The 23,182-nt window shown below is 44.8% G+C and overlaps 1 pseudogene; it reads right to left on the bottom strand.

Moving 5' to 3' along the window:
- Positions 1–1,497: 1,497 nt before the first annotated feature.
- LOC121854907 lies at positions 1,498–1,659 on the bottom strand (annotated as a pseudogene).
- Positions 1,660–23,182: the final 21,523 nt, after the last annotated feature.

Raw genomic sequence — 23,182 nt, 5'->3', positions numbered from 1 at the left:
TTCAACTTTCCCTCACGGTACTTGTTCGCTATCGGTCTCGTGGTCATATTTAGCCTTAGATGGAGTTTACCACCTGCTTTGGGCTGCACTTTCAAGCAACCCGACTCTACAGAGAGGCCCCTTCCGACCGTCCCATCTGTACCCTCACGGGCGCCGCCATACGGGCCTGTCACCCTCCATGGGCAGTGGCCGCTTTCAAGCTTGACTTAGACGGTATGGGACGGCGTGCTGGACCCTCTGAAACGCAACACCCCTCGTGCCCGAAGACATCGAGGTTATGCGCTGGGCTTTTCCCGGTTCAGTCGCCCTTACTAAGGGAATCCCTGTTGGTTTCTTTTCCTCCGCTTATTAATATGCTTAAATTTGGCGGGTAGCTCTCTCCTACTACGAGGTCGATCGTGGTCTCATCATCCTTAGGGGGAACAAGTTCCCCAACCACGAAGCGGAAGACGCTCTGCCACCGACTTTCTTCACCACCGACATTACCAGGCAGGAAGGTTTGAGGGGCTTGTCGCGGGGGTACCAGCGCCCATGGCGCCGGCACTCCCACCCCTGACTCCGTTCCTTCTCATTGAGTGGTAAATAGCCAATAGGAAAAGTGTTCCAGCAGAACATCTCTCGCAGAGTCATATACACACACAGTTTTAATGCATATACGCTCGTGTTCCGCCCTTACTCGGCCGCACCTTTGCCGCTTAAACTTTGACCTCTTTCCCCGTTCCCGCATGCCACAGCAGTGGCACTTGCTTATCCGGAGAAAGAGAGCGAGAGTCGCAGTATTAATTGGCGTGAGCGGCCTTTCCGGCTGCAGAACTAGTGCTCTATCCCGGCGAGCGCCGTTATGAGGCGCAACACCGTCTTTAACGCGTTTAGAGAGAACTCCCCCTGCCTCCCTCCCAGTCATGAGATAGACGTGGACTCGTGGCGAACTCTCAAAGAGAACGCCCACACCGCCTCTGACCGTGGGAGAGGGTGGAGGAGCGCGTGAGGAAGAGCACGGCGTCACCCAAGCATTCTCATCTCTCTGCCTGCACCACTACATGGTAGACTGCGGGCCCAGGCGCACTCATCAATTTAGGTTCCACTGCAATGCATGCCAAGCACTCTTTTCGAGGTGATAGACGAAATTCCGGCGGGGCTTACTTAAAAGATATCCGACCCGGTTTCGTTTCCTCTTCGTGGGATGGAGTGCCTCTTAGAATATGTGCAGCATCAGCCATGAGCGGCCGACGGCCATTCGTGTCTCTGTGGACAGCAGGCAAAAGAGCGCCGCCTCCAGTTATTTGCGAGGGCGACAACTGTCGCTTTGTTGTGGTTGAATGTGGGTGCGCCAAGTCCATGGACTTGCTAGTGATAGGCTTGCTTGTTTTTAAGGGCACGCCTCGCGCAAGGCGCGGGCGATTAAACCCCAAGGCGGAAGCTCGGTTCGGGTTACCCTCGTGTCGGGGAGACAGTCAGCAGGCACCGAACTCGCAGCAACCGATGGATGTATATTTCCGACCCTCGTAGAGGAGTGGCGGCGACAAGCTCATATGGCTGCCGCCGCCGCAATATGCGCTCAACTTGTCGATGTATCTGGTATTCTTGCGATTCACATACCGACATGCAGTTTGCTGCGGTCTTCATCGACCCACGAGCCGAGTGATCCCGCTAAGAGCGCTGTGTATTTGCCATTTGGTCTTTTTTTGCTACTAACCATCACAGGCCTAGGCCCCAATGAAAGGGTTTTACAGACATAGCCCAAGTTTAGGTTTGGGCTTACGACGACTTGTTGTTTTTTGACACTTGAATTTCACTCTTTTTGGGTCAAGAGGCTTATTCGCCGGTAGTAAGGAACGGACGGGCAGCCGTCCAAAGCCCCGTCCGTCCTCCTCCTCCGGTCTTCGCGCTCTCGCCCGAGTGTGGTCCACCTACAGCGTGGTGGTACCTATTTTTGGTGCGGGGGCCTGGATTGTCCTCTTTCGCTGCTGGAGTTGCCAGAGCAGAGCCCGAGACCGCCCAAATCAGGAGAGTAGTAGTAGTTTTAAGAGCGCCCCGTTCTCTTTCTCTCTGTTAATGATCCTTCCGCAGGTTCACCTACGGAAACCTTGTTACGACTTTTACTTCCTCTAAATGATCAAGTTTGGACATCTTTCCGTCAGCTCGAGGCGACGACCCCAGAAAACCCTCGCGGCCAACGGGGCCGACAATCCAAGAGCGCCAGTCCGAAGGCCTCACTAAATCATTCAATCGGTAGTAGCGACGGGCGGTGTGTACAAAGGGCAGGGACGTAGTCAGCGCAAGCTGATGACTTGCACTTACTGGGAATTCCTCGTTCATGGGAAACAATTGCAAGCCCCAATCCCTATCAAGAAAGGCTTTGAACGGGTTACCCGCTCCTCTCGGAGGGGGAAAACTCGTTGATCCCTTCAGTGTAGCGCGCGTGCGGCCCAGAACATCTAAGGGCATCACAGACCTGTTATTGCTCAATCTCGCGCGGCTAGAATTGCCGCTTATCCCTCTAAGAAGAAGTTGCGAACTGGACACCATTTTCTGGAGATCCGTCGACTACTTAGTAGGCCAGAGTCTCGTTCGTTATCGGAATTAACCAGACAAATCGCTCCACCAACTAAGAACGGCCATGCACCACCACCCACCGAATCGAGAAAGAGCTCTCAATCTGTCAATCCTTCCGGTGTCTGGGCCTGGTGAGGTTTCCCGTGTTGAGTCAAATTAAGCCGCAGGCTCCACTCCTGGTGGTGCCCTTCCGTCAATTCCTTTAAGTTTCAGCTTTGCAACCATACTTTCCCCGGAACCCAAAGACTTTGGTTTCGAAGCCGCCCGCCGGTCATGGGAATAACGCCGCGACTAGTTGGCATCAAGTGAGGGTTAGAACTAGGCGGCATTCTGGATCGCCTTTAACCTCTAACTTTCGTTCTGATTAATGAAAACATCCTTGGCAATGTTGCGAGAGTTCTATGACGGTCCATACTCACTCTAGCTAGCCGTGAATACCGAATGCCCCGCCACCCATTATCATACTCTGGTCTCTGAAAACCAACAAAACAGAACCGAGGTCCTATTCATTATTCCATGCATCACCATTCGTCATTCAAATAGCCTGCTCTGAGCACTCTTTAATTTTTTTTTCTAAAGTAAATCCTTCTGCCACTCGACACTGACAAAGAGTATGTCCCGCGGCGAAAGCCAAGCGGGCGGTTAAGTTCGAGCGTGATAGTAAAACAATTTCAAGCAAAATTAGTCCGGAACTGAGATCCAACCACGAGCTTTTTAACCAAGAAACAAATTTAATATACGCTATTGGAGCTGGTACCACTGCTGCTGCTGCACCAGACTTGCCCTCCAATGGATACTCGTTAAAGGATTTAAAGTGTACTCATTCCGATTGCGAGGCCTCGGATGAGACTCGCATCGTTATTTTTCGTCACTACCTCCCCGTGCCGGGAGTGGGTAATTTGCGTGCCTGCTGCCTTTCTTAGATGTGGTAGCCGTTTCTCAGGCTCCCTCTCCAGAATCGAACCCTAATTCCCCGTTACCTGTTATAGCCATTGTAGGCGCATAACCTACAATCGAAAGCTGATAAGGCAGACACTTGAAAGAAGCGGCGCCGGTGCGGAGACCGTGCGCTCAGCCCGAAGTTATTCAGATTCACCACAGGTGGGTTACGGACCAGGGCCCGACCAGTTTTGAACTAATAAAAGCGCTCTTCCCTTGCGGTCAGAGACCAATTGCATGTATTAGCTCTAGAATTGCCACAGTTATCCAAGTAAGTGGGTTTACAGATCCAATGAAACATAGCTGATTTAATGAGCCATTCGCGGTTTCGCTTTAAATCGGCTTGTACTTACACATGCATGGCTTAATCTTTGAGACAAGCATATGACTACTGGCAGGATCAACCAGGTAGCTGCTGCTGTTGGCGGCGCCTATCACGGCGGCCAAAATAGTGAGATTGAGAGAGAGGCAGAAGACATTGGGCGAGGGACCGCACGTTGGCCTTAGAGAAATAGCAAACCAGATGATCAGATCTAACTGCACCTTCTCTTGCTATCCTCGGCGCCGGCAGCGCCACCGTGTGTGCCAATCTCCCCCCCTATCCGCTCCTCTTTGCCCCAGCTCCAGCGAGGCAGCCGACATTGGGCGAGGGACCGCACGTTGGCGAATCTCCTCCCTTATCCGCTCCTCTTCTCTTCTCTTTGCCCCAGCGAGGCAGAAGACATTGGGCGAGGGACCGCACGTTGGCCTTAGAGAAATAGCAAACCAGATGATCAGATCAAACTGCACCTTCTCTCGCTATCCTCGGCGCCGGCAGCGCCACCGTGTGTGCTAATCTCCTCCCTTATCCTCTCCTCTTCTCTTTGCCCCAGCGAGGCAGCCGACATTGGGCGAGGGACCGCACGTTGGCCTTAGAGAAATAGCAAACCAGATGATCAGATCAAACTGCACCTTCTCTTGCTATCCTCGGCGCCGGCAGCGCCACCGTGTGTGCCAATCTCCTCCCTTATCCGCTCCTCTCCTCTTTACCCAGCTCCAGCGAGGCAGCCGACATTGGGCGAGGGACCGCACGTTGGCCAATCTCCTCCCTTATCCGCTCCTCTTCTCTTCTCTTTGCCCCAGCGAGGCATAAGACATTGGGCGAGGGACCGCACATTGGCCCATCTCCTCCTCTCTCTCTTTCTCTTACTGTTTGTGGGGACGTGGGCTCATGAGCGCCATCGTCGCCCAATATTGGTTAGGTTGTGTATTTCACGGGTGGGAACCGCCATCATCGTTGTTAGGTGATGGGGTAACTCAACGTGTGCTTTGACGAGTTTTGGCTGCTAAACTCTCTTTTTAGTATACTCGGCTCCCAGACTGCGCCCTGGTCGTGTTGAACCATGAGCGTTGTCTATGCACATTTAGGGTAGCCGTTTGCGCGTGGAATAGTGCAATGAATCTCGGTCAAGAGACGGTTGGGCGCTGCATTGAAGGCCGGCACAGACGCGAAGACGGGGTGATCAGCCAACGCAAGTCCGCTAAGTTGGGCAGACAGCAAGGCGAAGGGGAGCCCGGACTGAAAGGCCGCAGCATATGCTGTGAAGGAAACTAGTAGGGTGGCGACGTGTGCGCCGAGAGAGAGACGGAGTAAATAATGTCCAAACGGAAGAGAGACCTGGCAAGTGTAATTGATAGAGCGCGAGGCTACTCGCCATAAGCCCACTCCACTGCCATTCCTCTGATCCAATGAGACTAAAATCTCTCTCCTTCTGCTCCAGCCATTGCAGGGCAGGGAAGCGACGGCAATTATGGTTGTTGTTTTGAATGCCGCGCTTTGCTTCACAGAGGCGCTCCGCTGGGGGGCGGAAGATATTTCACACCGAATATGTGTGTGAAGGCACCCTCTCCCCTTAATAAAGTGAAATAGTGCAATCCAGCATACAAGGTCGGACGATAGGACATTCACCATACCGCACCTCGAGAGTGGATGTTGTTTGTTGGGTAAGGTTAAAACCGGACTGTTCGCAGACAGCCGAATAACCCGGTTCCGGACTAATTGGTGGATGCAACATCATGATGCTGCTGCTGCTGCTGTCGCGGAAACCGCAGTGGCGACGTGTGCGCCGAGAGAGAGTAATAATGTTCAATAGGGAGAGCGACCTGGCTAGTGTAATTGATAGATCGCGAGCCTACTCGCCATTAGCCCGCTCCACTGCCATTCCTCTGACCCAATGAGACTATTCTCTCTCTCGCTCTCCTTCTGCTCCAGCCATTGCAGGGCAGGGAGAGGAAATCGACGGCAATTTTGGTTGTTGTTTTGGAATGCCGCGTTTGGCTTCGCAGAGGCGCCGAAGCGCTCCGCTGGGGGGCGGAAGATATTTCACATCGAATATGTGTGTGAAGGCACCCTCTCCCCTTAATATAGTGAAATAGTGCAATCCAGCATACAAGAGCGGACGATAGGACAGTCACCGTACCGCACCTCGAGAGTGGAAGTTGTTTGATCGTTTGTTAGGCAAGGTTAAAACCTGACTGTTCGCGAACAGCCGAATAACCCGGTTCCGGACTTACAATAGACGCAACATCATGATGCTGCTGCTGTCGCGGAAACCGTGGTGGCGACGTGCGCGCCGAGAGAGTAATAATGTTCAATTGGGAGACAGACCTGGCTAGTGAAATTCATAGATCGCGCTCCACTGCCATTCCTCTGACCCTATGAGACTATTTTCTCTCTCTTTCTTCTGCTGCTGCTGCTGCTCCAGCCATTGCAGGGCAGGGAAGGAAAGCGATGCAACTTTGGTTGTTGTTTTTGAATGCTTTATTTCCAGAGGGCGCGCGCTGGGGGCGGAAGATATTCACACCGAATAGGGTGTGAAGGCACCTCTCCAATATAGTGAAATAGTGCAATCCAGTACAAGAGCGGACGATAGGACAGTCACCGTACCGCACCTCGAGAGTGGAAGTTGTTTGATCGTTTGTTAGGCAAGGTTAAAACCCGACTGTTCGCGAACAGCCGAATAACCCGGTTCCGGACTTACAATAGACGCAACATCATGATGCTGCTGCTGTCGGGAAACCGTGGTGGCGACGTGCGCCGAGAGAGTAATAATGTTCAATTGGGAGACAGACCTGGCTAGTGAAATTCATAGATCGCGCTCCACTGCCATTCCTCTGACCCCATGAGACTATTTTTCTCTCTGCTGCTGCTGCTCCAGCCATTGCAGGGCAGGGAAGGGAAAGCGACGGCAATTTTGGTTGTTGTTTTTGAATGCCGCGCTTTGCTTCGCAGAGGCGCCGAAGCGCTCCGCTGGGGGGCGGAAGATATTTCACACCGAATATGTGTGCGAAGGCACCCTCTCCCCTTAATATAGTAAAATAGTGCAATCGAACATATAAGGGCGGACGTTTTCATCACCGTCTCCCACTCGGTGTGTGTGCAGATTCTCGGATCATTTTGTAAAGTATGCTCGACCCCCGATTGACTTTGACGGTCTCCCATTCGGGTGTGCAAGTTTCTGTAGTATGCTATTAAATCGACCCCCGATTGACTTTGACTGTCTCCCATTCGGGTGTGCAAGTTTCTGTAGTATGCTATCAAATCGACCCCCGATTGACTTTGACGGTCTCCCATTCGGGTGTGCAAGTTTCTGTAGTATGCTATTAACTCGACCCCCGATTGACTTTGAAGGTCTCCCATTCGGGTGTGCAAGTTTCTGTAGTATGCTATTAAATCGACCCCCGATTGACTTTCACTGTCTCCCATTCGGGTGTGCAAGTTTCTGTAGTATGCTATTAAATCGACCCCCGATTGACTTTCACTGTCTCCCATTCGGGTGTGCAAGTTTCTGTAGTATGCTATCAAATCGACCCCCGATTGACTTTGACGGTCTCCCATTCGGGTGTGCAAGTTTCTGTAGTATGCTATCAAATCGACCCCCGATTGACTTTGACGGTCTCCCATTCGGGTGTGCAAGTTTCTGTAGTATGCTATTAAATCGACCCCCGATTGACCCTGACTGTCTCCCATTCGGGTGTGCAAGTTTCTGTAGTATGCTATTAAATCGACCCCCGATAGACTTAGACGGTCTCCCATTCGGGTGTGCAAGTTCTCTGTAGTATGCTATCAAATCGACCCCCGATTCACTTTGACGGTCTCCCATGCGGGTGTGGAACTTTTCTGGTAGTATTAAATCGACCCCGATTGACTTTGTGTCTCATTGGTGTGTGTTTCTAGTATGCTATTAAATCGACCCCGATTGATTTTACTGTTCCCCCATTGTGCAAGTTTCTGTAGTATGCTATCAAATCGACCCCCGATTGACTTTGACGGTCTCCCATTCGGGTGTGCAAGTTTCTGTAGTATGCTATTAAATCGACCCCCGATTGACTTTGACTGTCTCCCATTCGGGTGTGCAAGTTTCTGTAGTATGCTATTAAATCGACCCCCGATTGACTTTCACTGTCTCCCATTCGGGTGTGCAAGTTTCTGTAGTATGCTATCAAATCGACCCCCGATTGACTTTGACGGTCTCCCATTCGGGTGTGCAAGTTTCTGTGGTATGCTATTAAATCGACCCCCGATTGACTTTGACGGTCTCCCATTCGGGTGTGCAAGTTTCTGTGGTATGCTATCAAATCGATCCCCGATTGACTTTGACGGTCTCCCATTCGGGTGTGCAAGTTTCTGTAGTATGCTATCAAATCGACCCCCGATTGACTTTGACGGTGTCCCATTCGGGTGTGCAAGTTTCTGTAGTATGCTATTAAATCGACCCCCGATTGACTTTGACGGTCTCCCATTCGGGTGTGCAAGTTTCTGTGGTATGCTATCAAATCGATCCCCGATTGACTTTGAGGGTCTCCCATTCGGGTGTGCAAGTTTCTGTAGTATGCTATTAAATCGACCCCCGATTGACGTTGACGGTCTCCCATTCGGGTGTGCAAGCTTCTGTAGTATGCTATTAAATCGTCCCCCGATTGACTCTGACGGTCTCCCATGCGGGTGTGGAACTTCTTTGGTATGTTATCAAATCGATCCCTGATTGACTTGACGGTCTCCATTCGTGCAAGTTTCGTAGTATGTTGAGCAAATCGACCCCCTGATTGACTTTTTTTTGACGGTCTCTATTCGGGTGTGCAAGTTTCTAGTATGTTATTAAATCGACCTCTGATTGGATTCTTGACGGTCTCCCATTCGGTGTGCAAGTTTCTGTAGTATACATAACCACCCCTGATTGATTTTGACGGTCTTCCATCTGGTGTGCAAGTTTCTGTAGTATGCTATCAAATCGACCCCGATTGATTCTTTGACGGTTCCCTATCTGCGTGTTTCTGTAGTATGTTATCAAATCGACCCCGATTGATTCTTGACGGTCTTCCCCATCTGGGTGCAAGTTTCGTAGTGCTATTAAATCGACCCTCGATTGACTCTGACGGTCTCCCATTCGGGTGTGCAAGTTCTCTTGGTGCATTTGAAGTATGAGTTGAGTTTAATGAAGTTGATTTCGTCATAGGCACGGTGCTGTGCTGTGCTGTGCCATCGACAACACCAATAAGGAAGGGGCATCTAATTTTACTTAGGCTAGCATATCTAAGTTAAAGCAAACTCCCCTTGCCAATACAAGAAGGAAGAGGATTTCTTATAGTCTAATAAAACAATTCATCATGACCAAATACAGTATCTAGTCCGGGGGCGCAGCCCCGGTTAGCAACTAACCATTTGATTGCATTATCTCTGAGAATAGTTAGCAATTATCCATTTGATTGCATTATCCCAGGTTAAGGGGGGTTGTGTGGTTCCATATCACCAGATTTATTAAAAAACTCTACGTCAGGCTAAACAGTTTAGGCTAGATAAATGATACGATACGAAGTCATTAGGTTAAGAGGTGAAAGAAGATTATTAGGAATTGGAAGAAAAGGTGGTGAAACTGAATACAGTAGAGTAGAAAGAATCTGGGCTCAACCAGATCGCTTCATCTTTCTTATTATGTTTTTGTCTTTGTTTCTGCTCCTTGTCGTCAGACCTTGTATTAATATTGGTTTATTTATATAATGCTGCTTATTATTATTATTTTTGTTATTGTTGGAGTTAGTGAGCCCGCCCAGGTCCTTGTGTAACTGGGAGGGTAGTCACATTTTTTTTTGGTGTTAGTTAAGTGTTAGTTGTGTTAGTCTAAAGGTACACTGTATGCCAGGTTCTTAGTGGAGCTGGTTGGTCACTCTCATCTTTATTCCTCTAGTAATGTTTTATGTAGAAATGTGTATATTGAGGCAGGAGGTGGTTCAATTACTTTTTCCTGTCTATATTATTTTTCCAGTTTTGATATATGTTTCGTGTTAAGTTCAGTCACTTTTTCCAAATATTTACAGCTTTGTTGTGTATATCTACATTGATTGCTAAGAGGTTTGCTCTGTGTAGCTGCCTCATTATTGATGTGGTCTGGTATATTTTATGTTATATATAAATCTGAGGCTATATTTTGTACTGTTTGTAACCTTTAATGCATCGTTTATTTAAGGGTGTTCAATGGGATGGGTGGGTAGTCCATAATTGATTTGACATAAGTAATATAAATTTTTCTTTGTTATTAATGCTAAGGTTCTTAAAGCGTTTTATTTTTGATAATCTTATTCTGCCTGTCGTTCTTTATCTTTTAAGTATGTTATATATCCTCTTTTTGTTAGTTTTAATCCAAGCATCCTACCAGTGTCGTATGGGTATAGTTCCTGGTCGACTATTACTGACTTGTTTAATCTTGGCTATTGGTATATTCGAATTTGTTCTTTATTTGTCCTGGATTTTCCATTTTTTCAAAATCATTATGCTTTTTATCGTGTTCTTACCACGTGTAGAGTGCCATAAATTGAGTTGATTTTCCTGCATGATACTATTTGAGTAATATCATCAGCAAAACATTACATATTCACTAAAGGGGTAGGTTGAGGTGTGTCTGAAGTATAAATTGTATATAGTGTTGGAGAAAGGCATCCTCCTTGAGGTACTCCACTCTCAAGATTAAACATAGTTCCTAAAAAGTTTCCAATTTGAATTCTAGTTTCCCATCTGGGGCTGCCATTGCTCTTAGTATGTATTCGTTAAGTCCCAGTTTTAATATTTTATATTTCAAGCCTAAATGCCCAACTTTATCAAAAGCCTTAGAAACATCCCTTAAAATTATATTGATCTGGTTACCCTTGCTTTTTTCTATTGCAATTATTTCCGTTATTATAGCTATTGCAGTTAGGGTATTTCTATTGGGCATAAATCCATGTTGTCTGTTGTTAGTTTTCCCATGTTGTGTTAAAAAGGCTATAAGTCTTGAATTTAAAAATTTTTCCAATAGTTTCCCGGTAATTTCTAACAAAGATATTGGCCTGTAGTTTAATATTTCCTTATTGTCCTTACCCTCCTTAGGAATAAATATCATTTTAGCATATTTTAGTTTGTCTGGAAAGTAACCAGTTATTAAGCATGCGTTATAAATGTTTAATAGTGTTTTTAAAATGTTTTCAGGTAGATTCATGATCATATTTCGTGTAATACCTGTGAGCCCGGGGGCTTTTTCCTTAAATTTCCTCAGACAGTGCATCATTTCTCCCATGGTTATTATTTGATTATTAGGTAATAAGTTATAGTCTATATATTGCCTTGGGGTGATTCTATGTATTTGTCTTCCCATTTCTTCTTCTATCCTTTCTTCGTGTTCACTATCAAAATCTTCATTTTCCTCATCTGATATTTTAAAAACTTTTACCCATTCCCTTTTGAATGCTGACTCTTGTTCATTTTCCTCGTGCAATTTTGTTCCATTTTGGTCTTTAATGTATGGTGTTTTTGCTTGTTGTGCCCCTCATCTTGTTTATGGAAGTCCAAAATGTTTTTTGTCTTTAGTCATGTCAGCCGCCATTATAATATCATTCCATTTTTATTGTTTGCTTCCTTACATGCGTCTCTTAATTTTATCTGTAGTGCTATCTGTGTCGTATATAGTGTTACGAACCCTCCACCCAGCACTACGAAGCACGCCATCTATTGTCCTGATACCTACCCAGCACCACGAGCAACGCATCTAGGGACGAGACACGAGTATGACTCGTCTTAGTTACCACCGAGGTTTCCTTCTCCCTATCCTGGTTGTTGCGTCACCTCCAATTGAGGAGAGAGCACTTGGCTCTGGGAAGTGACCACAGGATCATCTATCCTCTAAACCTACGTACGTGCAGTGACTACCTACCGTCTTCTACAATACTCAGCCTTACTCGTCAGCCATCTCAGCTCCTCACTTAAGTACTAGTATCTCTTGTATTAATTTCCCCACGTCCACTTGCTTTCGAGATTGTTTTATGTTTATTAATATGTATATACTGTTAATGTTTAGGTTAAGTTTGGTTAAGGGTAATTTTAAGCTGAATATTTTGTTAAGGGATTTATGGTACTCTATTATATACAACGAAAACTCGCATCCTTTGTCTACCCTTTTATAGTCCGATTGTCTTTGTTTTTTATTGTTGTTACCTGTTGGGATCTGGGTAGACGTATAACTATATTCTAAATCCCCAACTCGTAACAAATGGCGACCGTGACAGGACACGACCTTAAGTACCATATTCCTTCCTCCCTTGTTACTCAGTGTTAATTATTCCTCCCAGTCACTTCTGTTCACAATTGCTTTACGGTGGTTTAAAGTTTCCTTCATATGTGTTTGCATATATTGGTATTATCGTACAGTAAGAGTGACAGACGTAGGATATTAGGTTCCAAGTGTCATAAGGCTTACCTGTTATTACACGTGGCAGTTGTGTAGTAAGTCTTATCGAGTGTAGGGAAGAATCCGGATCTGTTTAATGCCGTACCCTCACCCAGAGTAGGCTGTTCCATAGTCACTAGTTTACGGTGAAGTGATATCTTGGGACGCCCGCTCTACCAGGACCCCATAATTATAAAGCCTCAATTATTGTTCTTCTCATTATCTCATTCAGGGTCAATCATACCATTTATCAGGGTTGTTAATCCGGATCTTTATATTAATGCCGTAATACGCCCTACCTCTTTCAAGTCTCTTATCCTTATCTAAGGATCTTCTCAGAAGAACAATAATCATAAGTGTAATTTCCTAGGTATAACGTTAGTTTTCGGGACTTTCTGGTTATCCACTGCCGTGATATTTTCTAGGTTATCCACTTATCTTATCTTTGGACCATTAGTTAATTTATCCTATTTTTCTTAACAATGGCCACCTCAGGTTTTGATCTCCAGGATTTTATTGAAAATCCTTCCGTAGCTAAATTACGTGTTAATATCCTGAAGAAAGAATGGAAAGAAATAGCCAACTATTATAATATCCCATTTTCACAGCAACTGACTAAGGAAATGTTAAAAAATCATGTGATTGAAGTGCTGTTTCAACATGAAGTTTTAAAAGAATCCGCTGTTGACAGATTAACGCCCATGTCCAAGAAACTTCAACCACTATCCACCACCCCTCCTCACTCAGAAGTTGCTTCAGGTCTGGCTAGCCCTCAACAAGAAACACAACGAATAGACGCCTTAGAACTGGAACGAGCTAGGTTCGAGTTCCAAATCAAAATGAAAGAACTCGAGTTGGAGCAGGAGTCGGAACAGGCCAAGTTGGAGCACAAGTTGGAGTATGAGGGAAGGTCGGAACAGGCCAAGTTGGAGCATGAGGAAATGATGGAACGGGCCAAGTTGGAGCAGGAGGTTAGACTGAAAGAACTACAGGTAAGAGAGATAGAAGTCACCTTAACATCGGAGTTTAGATCAAAGGAAGTGGCATTAAGAGAGAAACTAGCTGCTTTTAACCCTGCTACTGCTTCTTCCCTTGTTCCCGGGTTTGATGAATCCGATATGGACGGGTCATTTAGGACTTTTGAGAAAATAGCCGGGAAGAATGAGTGGCCAAAGGACCAGTGGGTGTCAGTGTTAGTTCCTAAATTATATGGTAAGGCTCGTAGAGTTTATAACTGCTTAGACCAGACTGATGACTATGATAACGTAAAAAAGAATATCCTCACCTCTTATGCTATCACGCCAGATGGATACCGGCAGAAGTTTCTGTAAACTAACTAAAACCATTTTCCCACACCTTTGTTGAGTTTGCTCAAGAAAAGCTTAGGTTTTTAAGAAGTGGTTAGAGGCTACAGAGACCTCCACATTTCAGGATTTGTTAAATTTGGTAGTCCTGGAGGAGTGGAAGAGCAAGATACCATTTCACATCTTGAAGCATGTGGAGGAGCGTGGAGAGGTTAATTTAGGACGTGCTGCTGAGCTGGCTGATGCGTACGGTTTGTTGGTGGAGTCACTAGGCAGTAGAGAACGTGGTACTTCCCGACATGTTAGGTCCTCCTCTGATGATAACCTTGGGGACGTGAGTGGTAGGTCGAAAGGTCCCACACCTACCCCCCCTGATGCAACCAAGTTTACTTGTTCTTACTGTAAAAACCCAGGCCATACGATCCAGTCTTGTAAACACCCAAAGTGTCGAACTTCTAAAAGTAGTTCCCTGGATCCCAAATTCAAACCAATAGCAACCACCAATGTGGAAAGGCCCCATCAGGATCTCTTCTCTTCATTCACCTATGAGGGAAAAATTTCAATCATAGAGGGGTCTCGTTCTTCCCTATTCGTGTACTACGTGATACGGGCGCAGCACAACCTATCCTCCTGTTTAACGTCATTCCCGATATATCTACCGCATTTACTAATGAGAGTGTTCTAATTTCAGATCTCTCATCCCATTCTTCCTATCCTTTAGCTAAAGTGCACCTCCAATGTCCCTTGATTACTGGGGAAGTGCAAATAGCCATAAGGAAAGACCCAATGCCTGTGCGGCATTCATTTATTATTAATGACTTGGTAGGAGATCTAGTGGTTCCTAACATAAAGACAGTCGACTCTCCCTTACCTGTCAACTCCACCACTGACCTTAAAGAAACTATTCCTCATCTTTTTCCCATCTTGTGCTGTCACCCGGTCACAGAGTGAAATGGGCCCTCTTCGTCTAAAACCACCTCTAATATTTTCCTACCCACAGAAGATCTACAATAAGACAATTAGTAAGGATGAGCTCGTTAAAGCCCAACAATCTGATCCATCTTTGACTAAACTTCATGCAGCAGTTGAGGGTAAAGATTTTAACACCCTTCCGTGTTTTTATTATCATGAAGGGGTTTTGATGAGGGCCTATAGGCCCCGGAGCTTGCCCATCTAGACACGTGGTCTGAAATACATCAAGTGGTAATTCCCACCTCAGTCAGACCAGCATTAATTGCCCTTGCCCATGATGGTATTTCAGGACATTTGGGAATCCTGAAAACATATAAAAAGCTCCTCCAACACTATTATTGGCCTGGACTTAGGAAGGATGTGTCAAAATACCTAAAATCTTGTCATATTAAGCCCATCCCAGTATTTTCTACACCATTTGAAAAGATTGTTGTGGATTGTGTGGGCCCATTACTAAAGACTAAGAAGGGAAATCAATTCCTGCTCACAGTTATGGATACCAGTACACGTTATCCTGAGGCTTTTCCCCTTAAAAGCATCACTTCAAAAAACGTAATCAAACATCTTTTGCACCTTTTCACTCCAGTGGGCATTCCTAAAGAGATCCAATCCGATCAGGGCACCAATTTTACGAGCAATCTTTTCAAACAGGTGATGAAAGACCTCAGTGTGGACCATTGTACATCAATGCTCAAAAAATACTGTATAGAACACCAAAAGGAATGGGATGAAAGCATAGACTTGTTACTCTTTGCCATCAGGGAATGTCCCCAGGAGTCATTGGGTTTCTCCCCGTTCGAGTTACTATATGGGAGACAAATTAGGGGACCCCTTAAAACAGTAAAGGAGCAGTGGTTTGACACTCCATCTATTAAGCCTGCAACAGTTTCCCAATACATTGACACTTTAAGGGACAAATTAACTGAAGTCCGAACCATTGCTCAGTCAAACTTAAAAAAAGTCCAAGAAAAAAATGGTGAAGTCCCAACCTAAATTAGTTAAAAGATCATTTTCTCCAGGTGACAAAGTGTTACTCTTTCTACCCATTCCAGGCTCTCCCCTTAAAAGCAAGTTTACTGGTCCCTATATAGTTGCTAATAAACTATCTCCTCTCCAACTATATAGTCCATACTCCTGATCGCAGAAAAGATTCACAACTTGTTCACATTAATCTCATGAAACTTTACCATTCCAGGCAGTCAGAGGAAGACATCCCAGAGGCTATAAGTCAACCTGTATTGCATACGGTTTTGTCAGGGCCGGAGCCGAGACAGATGACATGGACCTATTGGAGAATTTAGACTTCCCTCTACCTAAAGAAAACCCTACTAACAGTCACATACTCAACAACTTGGATGAGTATTTTTCTGTTCTGAATCCATCTCAAGCAAAAGATCTCACTAAGTTATTATCAACATTTCCTAAAGTCACATCAGACCTCCCAGGGTTTTGCAATATACTTAAACATGATATTAAGCTAATCTCGGATGATGTACAACCCATTAGGCAATCAGCCTATCGACTAAATCCACAAAAAAAAAGAGATTATGAAAAAGGAGGTAGATTTTTTGTTAAAACATAACTTAGCTGAGCCTAGTACCTCCCCTGGGCTTCACCTTGCCTTCTCATTCCAAAACCCGATGGCACTTTTCGTTTCTGTACCGATTATCGTAAAGTGAACCAGGTCACTGTCTCAGACTCCTACCCTTTACCTTTGATTGAAGATATAATAGACAGCATAGGCTGTGCCAAATTTATCAGTACGGTGGACTTATTGAAAGGATATTATCAAGTGGGACTCACGGATAGGGCCAAAATAATCTCGGCATTTATAACTCCATTTGGTCTTTTTTCAATATTTGGTTATGGCGTTTGGCTTTTCTAATGCTCCGGCCACATTCCAGAGGGCCATCAACTTCCTAATTCAGGACCTAGGTGGGACGTTCCTACCTGGATGACCTGGTGGTGGTGTCGGACAGCTGGGACGAACATCTGGTGCGTTTGGAGATACTGTTTGCACGACTGCAAGAGACTGGATTCACCATAAACCTGGCTAAATCTGCTTTTGGCCGGGCCTCAGTGACTTACCTGGGACATATCGTTGGGCATGGTATGGTGAGACCCAAGGACGCAAACGTTAGAGCCATCTTGTCCTTCCCCACTCCAAGGACGAGGAAGGAACTCATGCGCTTCCTGGGGATGTGCGGCTACTACCGTCGGTTCTGCAGTAACTTCTCCAGCGTGGCCGGACCCTCACAGACCTTACCAGTTCTGCGGTCCTACATCTGGAACCAGAGGTGCGACCAGTCTTTCCACCGCCTCAAAGCCTTCCTTGCCTCCAAGCTGACTACACCTCGCCCTTCCATCTGCAAATCGACGCTAGTGGTGTCGGAGGGGGCTGTGCTCCTACAACCCGACCCAACCACTGATGTTCTTCACCCTGTGGCATATTACTCCGCCAAGTTGAAAACATCAGACCAACTACTCGATAGAGAAGGAGGCCTTGGCTCTGGTGTTGGCAATAAAGAAGTTTGAATGTTACCTCCAGTCTTGCCCACAAACAACCCTAGTCTTCACCGACCATAACCCACTCACGTTCATCCAAACCAACAAGACCTCCAACCAGCGAATCCTCCGCTGGGCTCTCCTCACCCAGCCCTATAACCTGATTGCAGACTCCTTATCCCGAGCTCCAGTGGAAATGCAGCAGCTACTCTCCAGACGCACCAGGTGATCACCTCCTTCGCGCCCGCACTATGGAGGTCTTTGGAGGAGGGGTGTGTTACGAACCATGCCACCAATTGTCATGATCTACCTACCCAGCACTACAAACCATGCCATCTATTGTCCTGATCTACCTACCCAGCACGACGAGCAACGCCATCTAGGGATGAAACCCGAGTATGACTATTCTTAGTTACCACTCCGGGGTTTCCCTTCTCCATATCCTGGTTGTTGTGTCACCTCCACCTGGAGGAGAGCACTTGGCCCTGGGAAGTGACCACACAGATCATCTATCCTCTAAACTCCACGTGACGTGCAGTGACTACCTACCGTCTTCTACAATACTCAGCCTTACTCTGTCAGCTATCTCAGCTCCCTCACTTAAGTACTAGTATCTCTGTATTAATTTCCCCACGTCCAATTTGCTTCTGAGATTGTTTCTTATGTTTATTAATATGTATATACTGTTAATGTTTAGGTTAAGTTTGGTTAAGGGTAATTTATGTTTTCGAATATTTTGTTAAGGGATTTATGGTACTCTATTATATACAACGAAAACTCGCATCCTTTGTCTACCCTTTTATAGTCCGATTGTCTTTGTTTTTTATTGTTGTTACCTGTTAGATCTGGGTAGACGATAACTATATTCTAAATCCCTCAACTCGTAACAATAGCCATCTGTACTGCCGTGTCTTTCCATATACCTGTTTATTTCATTGCACAGGGTCTGGATTAATTCTAACTTCTTCTGGTAGTCTGTTGTTGCACGTTCTAAAGTGTATGGTGAGTGTGTTTGGTTATAGATATGTTTTATTGCTGAGTGCAGTCTGTCCATTTCTGAGTCTATATCTTCTGTTGTTTTTCCTTGTAGGTTAATCGAATGGTGATTACCTAAGTCTTCTTTGAAGATGTCCCAGTCTGTTTTACTCATTTTCAGTCTCTTTTTTATTGGTATCTGTATGGGGCTTGTTGACAGTGTTAGTATAATTGGCAGATGGTCACTGCCTGTGAGAGGTCCCTGTATTATATGGTAATTGAAAAAGGTTTTGTTGTTGGTAAAAATTTTGTCTGGTGTCGATTGTGTATTGTGATTTCTCCAGGTTGGAAAGTTAGGACCCAGATGATTGATTTTTCCTAAATTTATTAATTGATTAAGGGCGTTTCCCACGACGTTATTATTTGTATTGTCAAAAATCCTATGTCTGGCGTTAAAGTCTCCTAAGATGTACATCGGATGACTATTGTTAGCCAATTTTAATAGGTCTTCTATAGGTAAGTAGTAGCAATAATTACGTCTCCTTGAGTTGTATTTATTTTTATTGCTAGAAATTCATCCTGGAAGTCATCAATTAGTTTAAATTTTAAGTTTCTTTTATCCGCTATCGCTACTCCGTCATTTTTCTCGCCCGATTTATTTCTTTGGTTTACATAATAGTTAAAGAGTTTTATGTTGTTGTTTTCTGTCTCACCGTGACTGTTTATTAGTATAATGTCAGGGTCAATTTCGCGATATATATTACTTAGGTTAATTCTCTCGGTCTTCCAGTTTCTTACGTTGTGTTGTATTATTCTTAAAGTTCTTACTGTTTGTCTATTGTCCATTATTTCTTATACTTGGATTGTGGCAGTCAGTTGGAGTGGAGACCTATCATCCTGTTTTCCGCTTCTGACTCTTCTATACTCTGACGGGTCTACTATTTTAAAGTCTTGGCCGTAATCTTAGTTTGGTAGTACTAGTGACCAGACATAATCTTCACTTAGGATTTTCTTGATATGTCCACTTGTATATCCCTCCTTCACAGTTTTTTACTATTGTCCCTCCTGTTGGTCTCTGATGTTGGGATTCCATGTTTGTTGTAGTGATAACTTTTAATCCAATTTCTTCAGCAGATTCAGGTTGTATATTGTGATCAGTTTCCATCTTATCTTCTCTCCTCCTCACTCCTTTGTCTGTCCTTTTGTTATTTCTATCTTCTCTTTGTCACTTCTAGTCATTTGTCTGGGATCTCTATCAGTCGCTTGTGTTCCTTGTGTATCAGCTGTTGCTCCTTGCTCAAACCTTTGTTCTTCTTGATGTAGTCTTTCTCTCAGTTCGCTTGCATTTGTTGCTCCGAAATAGTTTTTTCGGATTGTGGATTCTCTGGAAATATCATTCTGGTAGGTTATTATTCAATTTAAAACATTTTCTTAATTTTCATTGTATGATCCGGTGCAATGATATTGTGCAAATGTGCATGGATCATACTAATCATTACCTTGTATCATGTATTGGCTCACTTAGGTTTAATACTGTGGATTCTGGTCTATGAGCCTTTGACCGCTTTTTGCTATTTCTCGATGAGTGTCAGATCCTTCTTGTCTTTGTTCTTTTCTTGTTTCTTGTAATTTTTATCATGTGTTTTTTTATTAAGCATGCCATTGCTAACGGTCCTATGTCCTATGTATACATTCCTGTTTCTCTTACAGTTGAGACAGCCAACATGTGCAGTATTCTACATTCAGTGTAGGTATGGTCGTCGCCAAAATAACTGAGCAGTACTTTTTCTTTTTCCGGACAGTCTCTCGTTGTGTGTTCTTCATATTTTTAGCAGGAGAAGCAAGTTTGCAGACTGATGAATGTCTCCTTCTTTATTTGATGTGGTGTGACTGACATGTTGAATATTAGAAAGCCCTGTTGTAAAACTTTCTCAGCCATTGACACTTCTTCAAACATGAGTATAGTCCTTTATCTTAATGACTTCTTCAATCTTCATCCACCTATTTTGGCGTTCCAGTTCTTCTTTCAGGTCTTCCTCCCGATCTCTTGATCGACTTGACGAACAAAAACTGATCTTTTTGCTTTTGTTCTGGTGGCATGACAACAATAAGGCCTTCATTGTAAAATATATCTCTTGCTTCTTTTGAAAGGATTTTATCTGAATCAAAGTCATCTTTACAGATTACTTTAAAACCTTCATTGGTGCTGAATATTCCTAGTTAGTGGGACTTGCAGTTTGTTGTGGGTGATTTCTGCCACTTTTTCCTCTTCCACAGAGTGTTCCTTGGCCTCTATGTTTTATCTTTAATGCTAGCTGTCATCTTCTGATTACATTCAATCCTACCTATAACACACACACAGGTTCCTGCCTGGGAGCAGTGACCTGCCCCCTCTGGACGGGCGTCGGGCTCTGCACCCAGGCTGCCTGTGACTATAGTAATATCTAAAAAAGTTGCCACTCACCGGTGACCCTGGACAAGGGGTGCCCCTGCACTATCACAGGTCTCTTGCCCGGATCGACCGTATCGCGAAGTCCCGCCTCCCGTTCAAAGAACGGAGTGCATGAGGGGGATGAAAAAAGGAAAGAAGAGGACTTAGAGAGTAGAAACAGCCTACCTACCACGCCACGTTCGGTCAGCTAATCAGAGCACCGCAGTAAACGTGCATGTATCACGCCACCGTGGGGCACCACTGATTGGCCAATCCAGGACGTAGACGCACGGGTAGTAGTCAAAATTTGGGTAGGCCAAATATTTGTTTTTTCCAAAGTTGGAATTTCCCGTACAATCTGTGATGGTAATTACACCGTCACTATGTTGAGTAAGCACAATCACTAGGATTGAGTGTCTTATCAACAACAAAGTTGGTAGACTCAAACATGCAGCAAAAGAATCAGGTTCGCAGTCTGTCTATTTTTGGCTTAGTTAGCATACCTGTTAAAGCAAACTCCCTTGCCAATACAAGAAGGAAGAGGATTTCTTATAGTCTAATAAACAATTCATCATGACCAAATACAGTATCTAACATTAGGGTCCGGCAGCCCCCGGTTAGCAACTAACCATTTGATTGCATTATTCTGGAGAATAGTTAGCAATTATCCATTTGATTGCATTATCCCAGGTTAAGGGGGGTTGTGTGTGGTCCCATATCAACAGGATTTATTAAAAACTCTACGTCAGGCTAAACAGTTTAGGGCTAGATAGTGGTATGCTTGGATTATTTTGTCTCTTATTGACTTCTGCGCTAACCTCTATAAAAATTGAGACACCCAATAGACCTTTGTACTACAAGAAGGTTTCAGACACTTTGCTGCATGGGAGGATTTCGCCATCGGGGCGTGACGAAACCTCCGGGCGAAAGTAGTGGTTAGGTTAGTGCCCGGTAGTGGTTAAGTTGAAGTTGCTCAGTATTATTATTATTCTATAAAATTTAAGGTCCCTGTTAGACTTACCACGGTCGGTGGGCTAAACAGTTTAGCTGCTTGGATTATTTTTGTTCTTATTGACTTCGTGCTAACCTCTATAAAATTGAGGACACCAATAGACTTTTGCACTAAGGTTAGGTTAAACAGACACTTTTGCTGTAATGGAGGATTTCGCCATCGGGGAGCGTGACGAAACCTCCGGCGAAAGTAGTGGTTAGGTTAGGCGGCCCGGTAGTGGTTAGTTAGTTGCCTGTATTATTATTATTATATAAAATTTAAGGTCCCCCGTTAGACTTTACCACGGTCAGGCTAAACAGTTTAGGCTGCTTGGATTATTTCCTTGTCTCTTATTGACTTCGGGTGGCTAACCTCTATAAAATTGAGGACACCAATAGACTTTGTACTAAGGTTAGGTTAAACAGACACTTTTGCTGTAATGGAGGATTTCGCCATCGGGGAGCGTGACGAAACCTCCGGCGAAAGTAGTGGTTAGGTTAGGCGGCCCGGTAGTGGTTAGGTAGTTGCCTGTATTATTATTATTATTATATAAAATTTAAGGTCCCCCGTTAGACTTTACCACGGTCAGGCTAAACAGTTTAGGCTGCTTGGATTATTTCTTTGTCTCTTATTGACTTCGGGTGGCTAACCTCTATAAAATTGAGGACACCAATAGACCTTGTACTAAGGTTAGGTTAAACAGACACTTTTGCTGTAATTGAGGATTTCGCCATCGTGAGCGCAGGACTGGAAACTCCGGCGAAAGAAAAGTGAGGTTAGGCGGCCCGGTAGGGTTGGGTTAGTTGCCTGTATTATTATTATTCTATAAAATTTATGTCCCCTGTTAGACTTTACCACGGTCAGGCTAAAACAGTTTAGGTTGCTGGATTATTTTTGTCTCTTATTGACTTCGGGTGGCTAACCTCTATAAAATTGAGGACACCAATAGACTTTGTACTAAGGTTAGGTTAAACAGACACTTTTGCTGTAATGGAGGATTTCGCCATCGGGGAGCGTGACGAAACCTCCGGCGAAAGTAGTGGTTAGGTTAGGCGGCCCGGTAGTGGTTGGTTAGTTGCCTGTATTATTATTATTCTATAAAATTTAAGGTCCCCTGTTAGAATTTACCACGGTCAGGCTAGATAGTGGTGGCTGCTTGGATTATTTCTTTGTCTCTTATTGACTTCGGGTGGCTAACCTCTATAAAATTGAGGACACCAATAGACTTTGTACTAAGGTTAGGTTAAACAGACACTTTTGCTGTAATGGAGGATTTCGCCATCGGGGAGCGTGACGAAACCTCCGGCGAAAGTAGTGGTGGTGGCTGCCTGTATATCTCTATAAAATTTAGGCCGCCAATAGACTTTACACCAAGGTTGGCTGCTTGGATTATTTCTTTCTGTCTCTTATTGACTTAGCCTCTATAAAATTGTGGACACCAATAGACTCTGTACTAAGGTTAGGTTAAACAGACACTGTAACGGAGGATTTCGCCATCGGGGCGCGTGACGAAACCTCCAGCGGTTAGGTTAGGTAGTGGCTGTCTGGATTATTTCTTTGTCTTTACTCAGGCTGGCAAGCCTCGCTAAACTTTAGGACACCAATACACTCTTCTACTACCAAGGAGAGGTTGTTGGATTATTTGTTTGTCTATAAAACTTTTCAGGACACCAACACACTCTCTACTACCACCAAGGAGAGGTTGTTGGATTATTTGTTTTGTCTCTTACTTAGGCTGGCAAGCCTCTATAAAACTTCAGGACACACACACTTTTAA

This window comes from Homarus americanus, unplaced genomic scaffold (assembly GCF_018991925.1).
Source record: "Homarus americanus isolate GMGI-L3 unplaced genomic scaffold, GMGI_Hamer_2.0 scaffold10730, whole genome shotgun sequence".
NCBI lineage: Eukaryota > Metazoa > Arthropoda > Malacostraca > Decapoda > Nephropidae > Homarus > Homarus americanus.
Note: the sequence above shows the minus strand (reverse complement) of the source record. Positions and strands in the feature narration are given on the sequence as shown.